We start from the raw sequence: 16,300 nt of genomic DNA on the forward strand, positions 1-16,300 counted from the left end.
GAGAACCTGTACAAGGTTTAAGCATCAGTGAGATCCTGGAAAAGGTCCAACACCTCAAAGAGACACTGAAGAAGTCTCTAGATCTTTTACTTAGATCTAAGTAAAAACTTGGAGAAAGCCTCCAGCCACACGGGGAATTTGTAGAATGTGGTAAGCCACTGTAAGAACATAGGGGAAAAGCTTCAGAGCCAGGGAAAATGTGGTGAGGAACTTAAAGAACCTGTGGGAAATTTTTTTAGGCCCCAATGAGACCCTGGATAAAGCTTTAGACTCCAGTGAGGTCATGAACAAGTCTTTAAGTCCAGTGAGAACATAGGGAAGGTTTTTAGGACCTAGAAGAATTGGAGAAGTCTTTGGACCCCAATGAGAACATGTAAGAACTTTTTGGCCTCGCAGAGAATTTGTGGAAGAATTTGAGCCACAATGAGACTTTAGAAAAAGTCTTAAACCAAGTGAACCCAGAGGAAGACGTTTAGCAAGAGTCAGAACCTGTAGAAAGTTTTAGGCCAGAGTAAGAACATAGGAAAAGCTTTAGATCCAGTAATAATCTGTTAAAGTTAATATGGGTATTGTGAAAACTTGTGAAAAATTTAGGTCTCAGTGAGAATGGATTAATACCATAGGCTCCAATGAGAACCTTAAGAGCCTGTAAGTACATGGGGAAGTTCTTAGACCCTAGTGACACTTTGGGAAGAAGGCCGTATCCCCAGTGAGAACCTGTGGAGAGTCTTAGATATTAATGAGAATCTGGAAGGTCTTCTGCTTTCAGTGATAACCTTGGAGGGCCTTACACTCCTCTGATAACCTAGTACAGACCTTAAGCCTCAGAAACTACAGAATGTTTTGAGCTCCAGTAAAAGCCGAAGGCCACTATGATTCTTCTCAGAAGGTTTTAGATCACAGTGGGCACACTGGTAGGCTTTTGGCCCCACTGAGAACTTTCAGAGGCCTTAAGATATCAGTGAGACTTTTGAAGGACTTGGATACCAATAATAATCTGGGAAGGCCTTAGGCCCCAATTATAAACTGGGAAAGGTCTTAAGATTCAGTGAGAATCTAGAGAATGATTTAGACTCCAGGAAGAACCACTGGAGGAGGAAGGCCACAATGACACCTTGGAGAAGTTTATAGTGAAAAACCTATAGAAGGCTGTGATCCTGAGGGAGAATATGCAGAAAGTCATAAGCCACCATGAGAAGGAGGGGAAGGCCTTCAGAACAACTGAGAAACTTTTGAAGCCTTTATTGAATGTGTGATAATTAGGGAAAAATTTTAGAACCCAGTGAAACCCTGAGTAAACTTGAGGCTCCAGGAGAACCTGGGCAAGGCTTTAAGACCCAGCGAGAATATGGAAAAGATGTTAGATCCTCTGACTGTCTGGGAAGGGCTTATACCTCAGTGAGACTTTGGAGGAGGCCTTTCATCACAGGTAGAACCTAGAGTAGGCTTTAAGCCTGAGTTAGAACAAATAGCAAATTTCAGCTCCAGGGACAACCTGCTAAGCCTATTGTCTCGATAAGATTTGGAATAAGGCTCTAGAATCCATTCTCAACCTGCAGAAGTCTGCTAGCATGAAAGAGAACTTGCTCAAAGATTAAGACCACAGTGAGAAGATGGGGAATACCTTCTCACCTAGTGAAAGCCATGTATACCTTGTGAGAATTTAGAGTAATGTTTTAGGCCCCATGAGATCCTAGGCCTTAGACTCCACTGAAAAACCAAGCAAGGCTTTCAGATCCAGTGAGAACACAGGGAACCCTTTTGAACCCACTGATAACCTGGGGGGATATCTAATACCCTAAATGAGGACTTTTAGAAGATTTTGGCTCCAATCAGAACCTGAGGAAGGCCTAAGACTTCAGTGTGAATTTTGGGATATCCTAAGATCCAAGTGTGACTCCAGAGAAGACCATAAAACCCAGTGAGAACTAATAAAAGTTTTAGGCCACGGGGAGAACATGGAGAAGGCCTTCACACCCGGGAGGTGGGGGGGGGGGGAACTATTGCAAATCTTAAAGAATCCCTGAGAACTAGGAAATATTTTAGACATAGTGATACCTGATATTGCCTTAGGCTCCAGTGAGAACCTGTACAAGAACTTCAGATACAGTGAGAACAGGGGAAAGGCTTACAGCCCAGTAATGACTTAGGATGGTCTTGTGTTCCAATGACAACTTGTAGAAGGCTTTAGAGACCAGAAAGGATCTTAGAAGACCTTTGGCTCAAGTGAAACCTAGGAAGGCCTTATGCCTCAGTCATAACCTAAGAAAGGCCTTAGTCCCCAGTGAAAACCTGGGGAAGCTTTATGCCTTACTGAGATCACTGGAAAGACCTTAACCACCCCTCAATGCCAGAGCCCCTGAGGAATGTCTTAAGCTCCAGTGAGTATCTGTAGGAAATGCATAGTAAGAGTCAAAATCTAAGGAAGGCTTAAGATGTTAGTGTGGCTGGAGAAGGACTTATATCCAAGTGAGAATTTGGAGAAGGCCTCTATCCCAACTGAGAACCTGCAGAACATTTAGGACCCAGTGATAACCTTGGGAAGGCCTTATTTTCTAGTGGGAACCTGAAGAATATATTAAACTCAGGCAAGAACATTGTGTGGGCCTCCTCAATCAATGAAAATCTGCCAAAGGCCTTACAGAGTCTGTGAGACTGTGACAGAACTTTTGGCAGTAATGAGACCTAACATGCCTTAGGCTCCAGTGAGAAAGAACCTTGGCCCAGATTTAAGACCCAATGAGAATATGGATAAGGCTTTAGACCCAAGTGACAATTCAGGAAGGCCATACACAGTAAAAAAAATCTTGGAAAATCTTAGGGCCAAGGTTCAATTTCAGAAGGCCTTATATTCCAGTCTGAACTTAAGAAAGCATTAAGATCTAATGAGAGGCTGGAGAGATGGCTCAGAGATTAAGAGCACTGACTGCTCTTCTAGAGGTCCTGAGTTCAATTCCCAGGAACTACATGGTGGCTCACAACCATCTGTAATGGGATCTGATGCCCTCTTCTGGAGTATCTGAAGACAGTATCAGTGTATTCATATAAATAAAATAAATACATCGGTTTAAAAAGAAAACCCTGTGAGAACAAGGGGGAAACTTCCACCCCAGCCGAGGCCTAGAAGAGCCTTAAGCTCAAATAATACTCAGTAGAAGCTTTTAAACCACAGTGAGAACATAGAGAATGTCTTAAACCCAGTGAAGTCCTGTTAGAGGCTTTATAGATCCATTATAACTTGGGAAAGATTTTAGACAACAGTGAGTCATTTGGTGATGCCATAGTCTATAAGGAGAATCTAGGCAAGGCTTTACGAATCAATGAGAACACTGTGAAGACTTAAACTCTAATGTCAACACAGAAAAGTCTTAGGATGCTGGAAACTGTAGAAGGTATTAGACACTAGTAAGAATTTGGAAAGGTTTTAGGCCCCAGTGAGAACCTGGAAAAGTTTTAAGATGCAGTGAGAATATGGGAAAGACCTTAGGGCCAATTAAGACTGAGAAATGTCTTAAGCTCCAGTCAGAACCTGTATAAGATATTAGGCATGGTAAGAATGAAGAGAAGGACTAAGATCTAATTAAGCATCTTGAGAAGGCTATTAGCTTTTCTTTTTACATTGAAAATTCTGCCCACCCCTGCAGGTGCCCCCTCCCAGAGTTCTTCCCCTCATCCTGCCTAACCTTTGCCTCTGAGAACATGAACTCCCTGGATACTTCCCCACCCAGTGCATCAAATATCTGCAGGATTAGGTACATCTTCTCCCACTGAGGGCAGACAAGACAGCCCTCTACTACATATGTGCTGGGGGCCTCAGACAAGCTGGTTATGCTCTTTGGTTGGTGGCTCAGTGTCTGAGAGTTCCAAGAGATGCAAGTTAGCTGACCTGTTGATGTTCCTGTGGGTTTGCCATCCCCTTTAACCCCCAGTCCTTCTCCTAACGTTTCCATAGGGGTCTCCACCTCTGTCCAATGTTTTGCTTCAGGTATCTACATATGTTTCAGTCAGCTGCTATATATAAATTCTCAGAGGACAGCTGTGGTAGTTTGAATATGCTTATCCCACTGAGTGGCACTATTGGGAGGTGTGGCCTTATTGGAGGAAGTGTGCCACTGTGGGCATGGGCTTTAATACCCTCCTCCTAACCACATGGTAGTCATTCTTCTCCTAGAAGTCTTCAAATAAAGATATAGAACTCCCACTCTGTCTTCACCATGCCTGCCTGGATGCTGCCATGATTCCACCTTGATTATAATGAACAGAACCTCTGAACCTGTAAGCCAGCCTCAATTAAATGTTGTCTACAAGTTGCCTTGGTCATCATGTCTGTTCACATCAATAAAACCCTAAGAAAACAGCCCTACTAAGTTACGATCTACAAACATAGCATCAGCAATAGTTTCAGGGATAGGTTTCCCATAGGATGGGTCTCATGTAGAGCTGGTCACTAGTCAGCCATTCCTTTAATCTCTGCTCCATCTTTGTTCCTGAATTTCTTTTCAACAGGACCAATTTTGGGTGAAAAGCTCAGTAGGTGGGTTGGTGTTGGGGGGTCCTGCCTGGCTAGTGGATAGTCTTTTTAGAGTCCATATCACCACTGTTAGCCATTTCAGCTAATGTCACCAGCATTGACTCCTGGGAGCCTCCCCATAACAGGTCTCTGGGACTTTCTAGAAATTCCTCTCTCCTACTACCATGACCATCAGCATATTTTCATCCATTATCCTGACCTTCTGGGCCTCTCTCTAGTCTTTTCCCATCCCCAATTCTTCCCCTATATTTCTTCCTCTCCTCTCCCACTCAGGTCCCTTCCTTCCTTCTGTCTCCCATCACGACTTTGTTCCCCCTTCTAATTGGGATTCAAGCATACTCACTTGGGCCTCCCTTCTTGTTTAACTTCTTTGGATCTATGGGTTGTATCATGGATATTCTGTAATTTTCGGCTAATATCCACTTATCAGTTAGTACATACCATGTATGTCCTTTTGGGTCTGGGTTACCTCACTCAGGACAGTATTTTCTAGTTCCATCTATTTGCCTGCAAAATTCATGATGTCCATTGTTTTTAGTAGCTGAATAGAATTCCACTATATAAATAAACCACATTTTGTATCCATTCTTTGCTTGAAGGACATCTGTTGTTATGCACAGTGAGAACCTTAAAAGGGTTTATGCCCCAGAAGCTTCTGTGAGAACCTGGAGATGCCTTTAGACTGGAGAAAATGGGAAGTCCTTAGACCCCAGTGGTTACCTGGGAAGGCTTTAGGTTCCAGTGACAACCTAAGACACACAAAAACCCATGTAAGAATCTCAAGCACCCCTAAGACATTGGGAAGTGACTTTGATTGCAGTTAAAACCATGACTACTCTTACACAAGAAAATATTTAGTCGGGATGGTTTATAGGTTCAGAGGTTTAGTCCCTCATCATGGCAGGAAGCAAGGAGGCAAGAAGTCAGACATGGTACTAGAGAAAAAACTGAGAGTTCTACAGCTAAAGTGGCAGGCAACAGCAAGAGAGAGAGAGTGACATTGGGACAGTGAGTTTCTGAAACCTCAAAGCCCATCACCAGTGCTACATGTCCTTCAACAGGCCTCACCTTTTCTAATAAGGCCATACCTCCTAATATTTCCACTCTGTGAGTCTATGAGAGACACTTTAATTCAAACCACCACACTGGGTTAGGGTGTAAGACCCTGTGAGATCATAGGGAGGGCCACAGACTCCATTTGCAACAGGGCAATGTCTTGGGCCACAGTGAGAATCTGTAGAAAGTTTAAAAAAACTGTTAGAAAAACTGAAGACCTCAGGATACAATGAAATATCAGAAAACTCCTTGAATCACAGTGACAATCTCAAGAAGGCCTTAGGTTTCAATGAGACTTTGGGAAAGGTCTTAGATCACAGAGAGAATCTATGAAAGATCTTAACCAAGTCAGAGCCTGATGAAAGTTTTAGGTGCCAGTGCATCTGGGGAAGGCTGAAGGCTTCTGTGAGACTTTGGAGAAGTCCTTAGATGCCAGTAATCTGGGACCTGTAGAAGGCCTTAAGCCAGAAGACAAATTTCTGAAAGTTGTAATCTACAATAAGAACATGGGGTTTGGGGACATATTTTCACTCCATAAAAATCCTTTTGAAGGACTTATAAACCTGTGAGAACTTGGGAAATATTTTAGGCACCAGTTAAACCATTTGCTATACCTACTATACCTGCTATACCTGATTTTATAGGCCCAATTGACCCTGAGAAATTCCTTAAGCTCCAGTCAGAAACTGTAGAACATTTTAGCTCACAGTCTTTATGACACAGTGAAAGTATCAGGAAGGCATTAGACCACAGTGACAACTTATGAATGCTACAGGCCTTATTGAGAACCTCCAGAAACCCTTAAACACCAGTGTGAATCTGGGAGGACCTCAGACACCAGTGACAGCCTGGGAAGACAGTAGTCCCCAGCGATAACCTGAGGGAAGCCTTAGACCCCAGTTAGAACCTGATGAAGCTTTCAGACCCAGTGACAACATGGGAAACACTCAAGGCCCCATAGTGGCTACAATGAGAATCCAGAAAAGGCTTTAAGACCTACTAGTGACAAACTAGGAGGGCTTTTGGCCAATGAGGACCTGTGGAAGACCTTAGACACCAGGAAGTATCTAGGAAACCCTAGGACCCAGTGAGAACATGAGAACCTTAGGTGTCAATGAGAGTTTGAAGAAAACCTTAGATTGCAGTGGGAACCTTTTGCCTTTAGCATCAGTGAAGACCTACAGAAAGTTTTAGGCTTTAATGGGAACCAGAGGAAGGCATAAGGCCTCGGATGAAACATAGGAGAAGACCTTAGATTGCAGTCAGAATCTAGAGAAGGCTTTATGACCAAGTCAGAACCTGCAGAAAATTTTAGGCTACCCTGAGGACATTGGGAAAGTCTACAGACCCAGTAGACTCTTATTAAAGGCCTCACAGAACTTGTGAGAACTTATAAAAAATTTAGGCACTAGTGAGATCCTGGGGAATACTTTAAGCTCCAGTGAGAATTTAAGACCCAGAGAGAACATGCAGAAGGCCTGAGATACAATGTCTGCTAGGAGGACTTAGGCCCCAATGATAACCCGTAGAGGCCTTACATAGCAGGCAGAATCTGGGCGACCTCAGGTCAGATGGACATATTGGAAGGCCATAGTTCCAATGATAACAAGTGAAAGGCCTTAGGCCACAGTGAAATCCTGGATACAATGTAAGGATAAGTGAGAACATGGACAAAACCCTAGGTCTCATTAAGACCCTGAAAAATGCCTTAATCTTTTTTTTTTTTTTTTTGGTATGTTGGTTTTAATTTCAAAAAAGGGAGAGATTTTGATGCTGACAGTTTGGACTGACAGCAGCTTGGGGGAAGGGTTAGAGTAAAAAGAAAGGTACTCCCAGATGACACCCTTCCACCAGGACATCTGGTCCCAATCAGTCTCTCCAGGAGGACAGAGCTATCACAACCCAACTGGATAAAGACTGCAAGGGAACACTGTGCCATGGAATGCCTGTCTGAGTCTCAGGGCCCAGGAGCCCTGTGGGCACAGGGGAGTCACGCTGGTTCCCAGCCTCCCAGGTATGCTGCTAGAAAATCAAAGACAGGATTATTTCATGGTGTTAGGAATCTGGAAAAAAATCATCTTTAAAAAAAGGAACATCTGATTGGAGTCAGTCAGAGGAGATCGGTTTTGGTGTCAATGCAGCAGGTGGCCCAATGCCAGTGGGTCATGGGAGAGGGGTGGTGATGTCACCTCAGTCTGGATGGCAGACTCCCATCCTGTTCTGGTCATGGTAGCCATCCACTTCTTCCTAAATCCTCTAAGTGGGCTTTCCTTAGTTTGTGCTTCCCTTTGGTTTGACACCTGGTGTCACAGCTGTTACTTGTCCACAACTGAGAACAGGTGAAGGCAGGTGCCAGGCTTGGCTGTCAGTGGCCCTGGTGGTGGTGCTTGGAGTATGGGGACCAGGCTGGCTGGACACTGCCACTGCCTCCCTCTGTGGTGGAGGGACAGAAGGTGGAGATGGAGGCTGCTGTGCCCCCAACCCAACCTCTCTCCGTCTATGGCAATGCGGCAGGGGATGGACAGGCCTGACTGGCAGAAGACACAGGAAAAAAAGAGCAAAATTCTAACTCGTTCCATCTCTGAAGGTGGAAAGATCAGATGGTTACTTAAACAATCAGTTTCTCAATCAAGTCCGGGCAGCCATGTCCAAGCATCGGAAGTGGAGACTCGCCCGGGGCAGGCACAGTCAGCTGGGCTGAGCGCAGGCTCAGGATGGGCAGAGACCTTCTCACAGGAGACTGCACCGGAAGAAACTGGTCCTCTTCTGCTGCTTCACTGTAATCTTGACTCCATGGCTGCTCCCCTGCGGGCTGTTCCCTTCCAATTTTTGTCTATTTTTGCTTTGATAGCCCTGGCAAGAGTGAAAAATGCATTCTCCACGTCGATGTTGGCCTTCGCACTGGTCTCTATGAACTTGATCACATAGTTGAGTGCCAGTTCCTCAATGTCCCGAATCCAATTCCGGATGTTGTCGAAGGACTTCTCTTTGGTAATGTTGTAGACTAGCATGATACCCATGGGACCCCTGGAATAGGCTGTCGTGATTGTAGGAAACCGCTCCTAGCTTGCTGTGTCCCAGGTCTGCAGTTTAATGATCTTTCCATCAAGCTCTATGGTCCTATATTTAAAGTCATTTCCTAGGGTAGAGATGAACGCGGAGTTGAAGGCATCCTCGGAAAAACAGAACAGGACACAGGTCTTCCCTATCCCCTGAGTCCCCGATCAGCAGCAGCTTGAACAGGTAAACGTAGGTCTTCGCCTTATTATACTCTCTCCCCAACGGGAAGTACAGCCAGTGCTTGCCACTGGTTGATGGACCCATCTATCATCTCAGATCCCGCCCCCTTGAAATGCCTTAATCTTAAGTGAGAGCCTATAAATGGTTGTAGGTAACTGGAAAGCCTCAGTGTGGCTGGAGACCTTAGTTCCAAGTGAGAATGTCAAAAGGTCATTAACACAAACAGAAGTTGTTGAAAGTTCAAGGTCACAGTGAGAACGCGGGGAAAGTTTTCAGACCCGGTGAAGACCTTGAGCTGTCCTAATAGTTCCTGTGTGAATTTGGACTGTTTTCAGGCCCCAGTGAATTCTTGAGCAATATCATAGACTACAGTGAGATCCTAGACAAGACTGAGTTATAGAATGGCAAGGGCTGAGGTCTGAATTGAGTACCTTCAGAAGACTTTAGACAGTCATAAAAAACTGGGAAGGTCTAAGGTATAGTGAGTCCCTGAGAAATGCCTTCAGCGTCAAAGAGACATTGGAGAAGGCTTGAGATCCCAGTGAAAATCTGGACAATGCCTGAAGCCCAAATGAGAGCTAAAGAATGTTCTAGTATCCAGTGAAAACCTGGGGAATGCCTTAGGACTCAGGGAGAATTTAGTGAAGGCCTTCAATCACAGTGATAACCTGGAGAAGGCCTTATGCCCCAACAACCTGAAGAAAGTTTAGGCCACAGTGAAGACAAGGGGGAAGATTTTCAGATCTAGTGAAAACCTACTGTAAGCCTTATAGAACTCATGAGTACTTGGGAAATTTTTGATGCACTGTGGGGCTTTCATAATGCTTTAGGATCCAGTGAGAACCCAAAAAAATTCTTGAAGACCAAGTGAGACTGTAAGGGAAAGCCACAGACCCTAGTGATTACCTGGGAAGGTCTTAGACACAATAAGAATCTGGGAAGGCCATATGTCCAAGGGAAAGTAAAAGAAGACCACACCTGAGTTATAACCCAAGAAAGATCTGTGGTAGTACACAGAAACTGGGAAAATTTAAGACCTAGTAAGAACATGGGAAGGGCCTTAGACTCCATTGAGACTGTGAGGAGTGACTTAAGAGCAAACATGTAAGAAGATTTTGGGGCACAGTGAGAACCAGGGAAAGGCCTAGGGCTCAATGTGACTTTGGAGATGGTTTTCTAGCTTTAGCCATTAAGAATGTGAGGAAGGGCTATGGGCTCAGTCTAAACTGAGAAAAGGCCTTAAGCCCCAGGGAGAAGCTTTAGAATGTATTAGACCCCAATGAGAACCTGAGGAAGGCCTTAGGCTCCGGTGAGAACATGGGCAAGACTTTGCATCAATGAAAACATAAGGATGATTTTACCTCCCAGTGACATCCTGTGAAGCTTTTAAAGCTTTTTTTTTAAGTCCTTGTGAGAACATGGGAAAACCCTAGCCTTCCCCCACCCCACAGTGACACTGAGGAATTCCATTAGCTCCATTGAAAACTTACTGAAGGTTTTAGGCCATTGTGAAAATTCTAGGTTAGGCTGAAGACCCCAACTCCCTAGAGAAGACCTACTTCCTCAGGAGTAAAGCAATATGGCTTTTAGTTCCAGAGTGAGCTTATATAAGGGCTTAAGCCAGGGCTTAAGCCTTGGTGAAACTGGGTAGAGGAACTGGACTCCTGTAGAAACCTGGAAAAATTTTAAGTCCAAGTGAAAATATCAATGAGGCCTGAGAACCCATTAGAAACCTGGGAAGACCTTAGGTGTCAACACCTAGCTAGTTGGGGTCCCAAGGGTAGAGCTACCTTAACTAGGACAAAGATGGCACACAGCCATAGTCAGACAATGCACACTTAAAGTTTCAGCATCTTTTATACAGAAAGCAGAATAAAGATTGCCTATGGTTTCTCCTTCCCACCAGGTGCTTTTTTTTACCTAGCAATATCTTATCTTGGATCAGGTGACCAAATCCTGCAGACTAAGACATCTGTCTGAAGTCCAACTCTTTGGTGTGATGTCTAATTAAACTGTAAAGAAAGTTACTTTTCATGGGAAGAGGTTCATGAGGGCCATTTCCTCATGTTTCCCTTTTGCTTGGCCAAACACTGGAATTCTCTGCTTTAGAAAGTATGCTTCCTCAGTCTCTGCTAAGAATGACAAAGACCCTGGCAAGCTGGGAGCAGTCTCCTCATGCCATTTCTCTACACTTAGGTCCTATGAGACTCTTAGTAATGCTTGAGGTACCAATAAGAACATGGGCAAAGATTTCACACACAGTGAAAACATGGGGAAGATTTAGACTACAGTGATGTAGGAAGCCCTTTAATCCACTGAATAGGTTTTAGGCCATAATGAGAAATTGGAGAGGGCCTTAGGCCTCAAATAATTTGGAAAAAGGTCCAGTAGTCATAACCTTGACCTGTTCTTATGACCAATGAAACCTATAAAAGGCTTTAGGCTTTATTGAGAAGCTGGAGAAGGCTTAATGCCTCAAAAAGACTTTGGAGGAAACCTTAGAATGTAGTGAAAACCTAGTAACAACCTTTAGCATGAGTGAGAACTTGTACATATTTTCCATAGTGGGTACATGAGAAATGTCTTCAGACCTAGTGAATATCCATATAAGGCTTTATTTTTTTTTCTTTTTTTTTATTCGATATAATTTATTTACATTTCAAATGATTTCCCCTTTTCTAGCCCCCCCCCTCCCCGAAAGTCCCGTAAGCCCCCTTCTCTTCCCCTGTCCTCCCTCCCACCCCTTCCCAGTTCCCCGTTCTGGTTTTGCCAAATACTGTTTCACTGAGTCTTTCCAGAACCAGGGACCACTCCAGCTTTCTTCTTGTATCTCATTTGATGTGTGGACTATGTTTTGGGTATTCCAGTTTTCTAGGTTAATAACCACTTATTAGTGAGTGCATACCATGATTCACCTTTTGAGTCTGGGTTACCTCACTTAGTATGATGTTCTCTAGCTCCATCCATTTGCCTAAGAATTTCATGAATTCATTGTTTCTAATGGCTGAATAGTACTCCATTGTGTAGATATACCACATTTTTTGCATCCACTCTTCTGTTGAGGGATACCTGGGTTCTTTCCAGCATCTGGCAATTATAAATAGGGCTGCTATGAACATAGTAGAGCATGTATCCTTATTACATGGTGGGGAATCCTCTGGATATATGCCCAGGAGTGGTATAGCAGGATCTTTTGGAAGTGAGGTGCCCAGTTTTCGGAGGAACCACCAGACTGCTTTCCAGAGTGGTTGTACCCATTTGCAACCCCACCAGCAGTGGAGGAGTGTTCCTCTTTCTCTGCACCCTCTCCAACACCTGCTGTCTCCTGAATTTTTAATCTTAGCCATTCTGACTGGTGTAAGATGAAATCTTAGGGTTGTTTTGATTTGCATTTCCCTAATGACTAATGAAGTTGAGCATTTTTTAAGATGCTTCTCCGCCATCCGAAGTTCTTCAGGTGAGAATTCTTTGTTTAACTCTGTACCCCATTTTTTAATAGGGTTGTTCGGTTTTCTGGAGTCTAACTTCTTGAGTTCTTTATATATATTGGATATTAGCCCTCTATCTGATGTAGGATTGGTGAAGATCTTTTCCCAATTTGTTGGTTGCCGATCTGTCCTCTTGATGGTGTCCTTTGCCTTACAGAAACTCTGTAACCTTATGAGGTCCCATTTGTCAATTCTTGCTCTTAGAGCATACACTATTGGTGTTCTGTTCAGAAACTTTCTCCCTGTACCGATGTCCTCAAGGGTCTTCCCCAGTTTCTTTTCTATTAGCTTCAGAGTGTCTGGCTTTATGTGCAGGTCCTTGATCCATTTGGATTTGAGCTTAGTACAAGGAGACAAGGATGGATCAATTCGCATTCTTCTGCATGCTGACCTCCAGTTGAACCAGCACCATTTGTTGAAAAGGCTATCTTTTTTCCATTGGATGTTTTCAGCCTCTTTGTCGAGGATCAAGTGGCCATAGGTGTGTGGGTTCATTTCTGGATCTTCAATCCTGTTCCATTGATCCTCCTGCCTGTCACTGTACCAATACCATGCAGTTTTTAACACTATTGCTCTGTAGTATTGCTTGAGGTCAGGGATACTGATTCCCCCAGATTTTCTTTTGTTGCTGAGAATAGTTTTAGCTATCCTGGATTTTTTGTTGTTCCAGATGAATTTGATAATTGCTCTTTCTAACTCTGTGAAGAATTGAGTTGGGATTTTGATGGGTATTGCATTGAATCTGTATAGTGCTTTAGGCAAAATGGCCATTTTAACTATATTGATTCTACCGATCCATGAGCATGGGAGGTTTTCCCATTTTTTGAGGTCTTCTTCCATTTCCTTCTTCAGAGTCTTGAAGTTCTTGTCATACAGATCTTTCACATGTTTGGTAAGAGTCACCCCAAGATACTTTATACTGTTTGTGGCTATTGTGAAGGGGGTCATTTCCCTAATTTCTTTCTCAGCCTGCTTATCCTTTGAGTATAGGAAGGCCACTGATTTGCTTGAGTTGATTTTATAACCTGCCACTTTGCTGAAGTTGTTTATCAGCTGTAGGAGCTCTCTAGTGGAGTTTTTTGGGTCACATAGGTAGACTATCATGTCGTCTGCAAATAATGATAGTTTGACTTCCTCCTTTCCAATTTGTATCCCTTTGACCTCCTTATGTTGTCGAATTGCCCGAGCTAGTACCTCAAGTACAATATTGAAAAGATAAGGAGAAAGGGGGCAGCCTTGTCTGGTCCCTGATTTCAGTGGGATTGCTTCAAGTTTCTCTCCATTTAGTTTGATGCTGGCTACCGGTTTGCTGTATATTGCTTTTACTATGTTTAGGTATGGGCCTTGAATTCCTGTTCTCTCCAAGACTTTAAGCATGAAAGGATGCTGAATTTTGTCAAATGCTTTTTCAGCATCCAATGAAATGACCATGTGGTTTTGTTCTTTGAGTTTGTTTATGTAGTGGATTGTATTGATGGATTTCCGTATATTGAACCAACCCTGCATTCCCGGGATGAAGCCTACTTGATCATGGTGGATGATCGTTTTGATGTGTTCTTGGATTCGGTTGGCAAGAATTTTATTGAGTATTTTTGCATCGATGTTCATAAGGGAAATTGGTCTGAAGTTCTCTTTCTTTGTTGGATCTTTGTGTGGCTTTGGTATCAGCGTAATTGTGGCTTCGTAGAAGGAATTGGGTAGTGTTCCTTCTGTTTCTATTTTGTGGAATAGTTTGAAGAGTATTGGTGTTAACTCTTCTTTGAAGGTCTGGTAGAATTCTGCACTGAAACCATCTGGTCCTGTGCTTTTTTTCGTTGGAAGACTTTCTATGACTCCTTCTATTTCTTTAGGCATTATGGGACTGTTCAGATGGTCTAGTTGGTCCTGATTTAATTTTGGTATTTGGTATCTGTCAAGGAAATTGTCCATTTCCTCCAGATTCTCCAGTTGTGTTGAGTACAGGCTCTTGTAGTAGGATCTGATGATTTTTTGGATTTCCTCAGTTTCCGTTGTTATGTCTCCCTTTTCATTTCTAAGTTTGTTAATTTGGATACTTTCTCTGTGCCCTTTGGTCAGTCTGGCTAAGGGTTTATCTATCTTGTTGATTTTCTCAAAGAACCAGCTCCTGGTTTTGTTGATTTTTTGTATGGTTCTCTTTGTTTCTACTTGATTGATTTTGGCCCTGAGTTTGATGATTTCCTGCCTTCTACTCCTCCTGGGCGAAATAGCTTCTTTTTGTTCTAGGGCTTTCAGGTGTGTCATTAAGTTGGTAATGTATGCTCTCTCCATTTTCTTTTTGGAGGCACTCAGGGCTATGAGTTTTCCTCTTAGCACTGCTTTCATTGTGTCCCATAGATTTGGGTATGTTGTGTTTTCATTTTCATTGTGTTCTAAAAAGTCTTTAATTTCTTTCTTTATTTCTTCCTTGACCAAGGTATCATTGAGTAGAGTATTGTTCAATTTCCACGTGTATGTGGGTTTTCTGTTGTTTCTGTTGCTATTGAAGACCACTTTTATTCCATAGTGATCAGATAGGAGGCATGGGATTAGTTCTATCTTCTTATATTTATTGAGGTCTGTCTTGTGACCAATTATATGGTCGATTTTGGAGAAGGTACCATGAGGTGCTGAAAAAAAGGTATATTCTTTTGTTTTAGGATACAATGTTCTATATATATCAGTTAAATCTAATTGGTCCAAAGCTTCAATTAGTTTCATTGTGTCCTTGTTTAGTTTCTGATTTCCTGATCGGTCCATTGAGGAAAGTGCAGTGTTGAAGTCACCCACAATTATTGTGTTAGGTGCAATGTGTGCTTTGAGTTTTAATAAAGTTTCTTTTATGAAAGAGGGTGCCCTTGCATTTGGAGCATAGATGTTCAGGATTGAGAGTTCTTCTTGTTGTATTTTTCCTTTGACCAGCAAGAAGTGTCCCTCAGAGTCTCTTTTGATGACTTTGGGTTGAAAGTCAATTTTATCTGATATTAAAATGGCTACTCCAGCTTGTTTCCTGAGACCATTTGCTTGTAAAATTGTCTTCCAGCCTTTTACTCTAAGGTAGTGTTTGTCTTTGACCCTGAGGTGTGTTTCCTGTAAGCAGCAAAATGTAGGGTCCTGTTTACGTATCCAGTCAGTGTCTGTGTCTTTTTATTGGGGCATTGAGTCCATTGATGTTAAGAGATATTAAGGAATAGTGATTGTTACTTCCTATCATTTTTGACGTTATTTTTAAATTTGATTGCTTAACTTCTTTTGGGTTTGATGAAAGGTTACTATCTTGCTTTTTTCAGGGTGAAGTTTCCCTCCTTGTATTGGTGTTGTCCTCCTATTATCCTTTTTAGGGCTGGGTTTGTGGATAGATATTGGGTAAACTTGGTTTTGTCGTGAAATATCTTAGTTTCTCCATCTATGGTGATTGAGAGTTTTGCTGGATATAGTAGTTTTGGTTGGCATTTGTGTTCTCTTAGAGTCTGCATGAGATCTGCCCAGGACCTTCTAGCCTTCATAGTCTCAGGTGAAAAGTCTGCTGTGATTCTGATAGGTCTTCCTTTATATGTTACTTGGCCTTTTTCTCTTACTGCCTTTAATATTCTTTCTTTGTTTAGAACATTTGGTGTTTTGATTATTATGTGACGGGAAGTATTTCTGTTCTGGTCCAGTCTGTTTGGAGTTCTGTAGGCTTCTTGTATATTCATGGGCATCTCTCTCTTTAGGTTAGGGAAGTTTTCTTCCATAATTTTATTGAAGATATTTGCTGGCCCTTTAAGTTGTAAATCTTCACTCTCATCTATGCCTATAATCCTTAGGTTTGGTCTTCTCATTGTGTCCTGGATTTCCTGGATATTTTGGGTTACAAGCTTTTTGCATTTTGCATTTTCTTTAACTGTTGAGTCCATGGTTTCTATGGAATCTTCAGCATCTGAGATTCTTTCTTCTATTTCTTGTATTCTGTTGTTGATATTTGCATCTCTGTCCCCTGATTTCTTCC

General features: G+C 42.7%; 1 pseudogene; it reads right to left on the minus strand.

The window, feature by feature from the left end:
* Positions 1–8,317: 8,317 nt before the first annotated feature.
* Positions 8,318–8,911, minus strand: LOC127677221 (ras-related protein Rab-8A-like; annotated as a pseudogene).
* Between the last annotated feature and the right edge of the window lie 7,389 nt (positions 8,912–16,300).

This window comes from Apodemus sylvaticus, chromosome 1, assembly GCF_947179515.1.
Source record: "Apodemus sylvaticus chromosome 1, mApoSyl1.1, whole genome shotgun sequence".
NCBI lineage: Eukaryota > Metazoa > Chordata > Mammalia > Rodentia > Muridae > Apodemus > Apodemus sylvaticus.